At 41.1% G+C, this 3,299-nt stretch overlaps 1 long non-coding RNA gene across 1 annotated transcript; it reads right to left on the bottom strand.

Moving 5' to 3' along the window:
* Positions 1–674: 674 nt before the first annotated feature.
* Positions 675–3,036, bottom strand: LOC124291218. The gene is made up of 2 exons (XR_006902168.1): positions 2,870–3,036; positions 675–936 (listed from the first exon to the last, which is right to left on the bottom strand). It is a non-coding gene; the product is annotated as an uncharacterized LOC124291218 (long non-coding RNA).
* Between the last annotated feature and the right edge of the window lie 263 nt (positions 3,037–3,299).

Here is a 3,299-nt window from a genome sequence, read left to right as displayed (position 1 = left end):
CCTGGTCACAGGTGGGCTTGATCCCGGCGCCTCAAACACGCTGGATCACAACCTTTACATGAATCTATAATCTGGACAATTTACAACATTTTATCAGCATATCGGAATCATTCCTGACTATTATTGGACGACGTATTTGGTTCCAACAGACAATTTACCACTTTGACGGGCACATCGATAAACTTGTATAAACATTCTATCACATCACGCAATCCACAGAATTGTCCTCAGAAAAAGTGTGTGTTTTCCCAAATTATCCAGATTTAAAAGCATATTGTAAGCTAATTTTGGCAGACGTTGTTCGTGCATATTTAGAACCTTAAACCAATATTTTAAACATCTTATTTGAGAATTGATATACAAAGGAAATCTGCCACATTCGCCATATACCATGCGGTTAGGTGTGAGTGAGTTAGTTAGTTCCGTTTTACGCCGCTGTTAGCAATATTCCAGCAATACCACGGCGAAGGACACGAGATTGCTTCACACCATGTGTGGAATCGAACACGGGTCTTCAAAGTGACGAGCGAAAGCTGTAACCATTATGCCCTTCTCACTGCGCCCCTGGAATCTAGGAATGAGAAACGTACCATATCTTCCTATTACAGTAGACTATTAAGTATATTTGTCAGTGTAAGTATTTGTCTAAAATAATTAAAGCACAAAGTCAGATCATTGACAAGAAGTACACTATATTTAGAGAACGGTGTCATTTCAACACACGTGTGACACAGGCTCGAGAACCATGGTCCCAAGCAAAGACAGAAATGCAATTCAGGATGACCAGATCAGGCTGTGTGTCCATCATCAGAGTGCATCTAAAAGTTTATTAATCTTGGTTTCTATTAGCAAGAAAGCACCGTTCACGTCCATTTCCTTGGTGGAAATATTCGAAGTACACATAGCACTTAAAAGGCACCACTGCTTGATGTAAATCTGGAAGTAAATCAACAGAGAAAGATAATCAGAAACATTTCAACTCTTTGTTCTTGTCATGGAGTGGAGACTTAAAGAACGTGGTCATCAGCAACATCACAGGCAGTACCCTTTGGGAAGGATGACTCCGCCTTCCCTTCACAAAGGGAAATATAGCACAATAGGACAAAATAAATTACTTTGATTGTCCTCAGAAACAGATTCTTTATGATGCTGAGGACGAAATGGCTGTGAAATTTCTATGCATGAACCACTGTAAAACAGTAATGACACCAGGTGTTGGCTAAACAGGCCAGCCTGTCTTGCTATACCCTTCTCCCCATCCAGGGCGGTGGGGTAGCGTAGTGATTACAGCGTTCAGTCGTCACGCTGAAAACCGGGTTTGATTTCCCACATTGGTGCAATGTGCTAAGCCCATTTTGGTGCCTCCCGCATGATATTGCTGGAATATCGCTGAAGGCGGTGTAAACTTAAACTAACTTTCTCACTTATCCCTTCTTATCACACAATTTGCCTATAAAGAGTTAGTATTTTAATTCCTGACGGAGCACAGAAGTTCTGCCAATCGACAAAGGTTTGCAAACAAAAACGATCAAAGTGACACGATCATACCTTTACTGATTTTGTAGATACAAACTTAAGATAAAACCAATGAGTTCATTTTGAATTATGCCTGTTGTGAAGAAGTTCCAAAATTCTGTAGGTGTGGAGAAAACCAAGTATATTGTGTTTTGTTTGTTTCACGCCACAATGTTCCAGCTATACGGGGGCTGAATAATAAAGCCAGACAATCCAGTCATCAAAAAGAATGTCCATCAGTCTCTGTAATTGAAACACGGTGACATGTGTCAAGTCAGCGAGACTTACCATTCAATCCCGTTAGTCGCCTCTTACGAACAAGCATAGGTTACTGAAGACCAATTCTTTCACGGGTACATGATCAATAGGGTGTATAGGTATGTGTGTACATTATCCATGTAGCTGCCTTATATTGATATAATATTGTAAACCAAAAGTCACCGTGTTCTTTAATCTGACTGGTTGAAAAAATATGGTATCCGATTGCCGGAAATTGCAAGACTATTCACTTTTGCATATTGACACGTACAAATATCGCACACAATTATATTGTTGCGTCGTCAACAGTGGCGACGTCATTCAAATCACATTGTGACGAATGACGTCACAAAGGAACAATTCCAGATGATACCATGAGAACCAGCTGAAAAGGCCAGCTGATGACACTTCACTGATGCACCCGTACTCGATGTCAATGAGTGAAGACAGAAAAATCCATGTGGTTTATTTTTTTGTTTGCAATGTCCATAAACATCATGTGTTGGGCAATTTTAACGCCGTCGGTTCCAAATGAATTCCGTACTTTAAAGAATTATTTTAATAATTAAAATATTCCTTCACGGTAAGGTGACAAGAGATGCACCCCTTTAGCTGCTGGGCGCTTTTAAGTGTCTTGGGTATATTAGAGTTACTTCCGTTGATTGCGTTAGCACCAGAGGGCGTTGCTTTCCATTACCGTGGCGTCTGCTGTTCGCCGCTTGCAGTTAGCGTTACTGCTTTTGATGCATATCGTCCTGTAAAACACCATGGCAGAATCTAAAATGACGTACGGCCGAAGCGGATGTCGCGGGGAACAAAATGCTGGAGATGAGGGCGGCTTTTGAAGGATAGTAAGGAAAATTCGGCGGCTCTCAAGCGAGCATTACCAGTCTCAAATGAATTCCCGTGCTTTAAATGCTCAATAACTTACCCGGAAATTGGCCAACACATGATGTTTATCTCCTAATTCCACCCTATGCCAAAACACGAGGTACAAGTTGTATAGATGTATGTCCAATGTAACGAATTCAGAAGGAAATCCAAACTTAAGATACATAATTTTAACGTGTTCTGGTTTATTTTCATGTTGTCTTACCGATGATGTATCCAACATTTGGCTGTTGTAGAAACTCGGTGGCACTTCTGGAACATCTGCTATCATTTGGTGGAAGATTGTCCAGAACTTTTCAGGGTCCGTTGTGTACAGATTTGAAAGAATTTGCTTTTCGATGAACTGTGCAATTTCAAAGGTACTCTCAATCTGCAATTCAAAATAAAATACATAACAGCACGGTAAGCAGGGTCGGTTTGTTGTTTTACGCCGCACTCAGCAATATTACAGCTATATGGCGGCGGTCTGTAAATAATCGAGTCAGGGTCAGACACGTCACGCCGAAGACCCGGGTTCGCTTCCCTAGGTGGGTACAATTGTAGAAGCCATTTCTGGTGTTCCCCGCCGTGATATTGCTGGAATATTGCTAAAACTAAACTCACTCACTCACTGCTATATGACAGTGTCTCATAAG

Source organism: Haliotis rubra, unplaced genomic scaffold (assembly GCF_003918875.1).
Source record: "Haliotis rubra isolate DU_JTF1 unplaced genomic scaffold, ASM391887v1 Scf486, whole genome shotgun sequence".
Classification (NCBI taxonomy): domain Eukaryota; kingdom Metazoa; phylum Mollusca; class Gastropoda; order Lepetellida; family Haliotidae; genus Haliotis; species Haliotis rubra.
The sequence above is the reverse complement of the archived record's forward strand: the minus strand, read 5'-3'. Positions and strand labels throughout refer to the sequence as shown.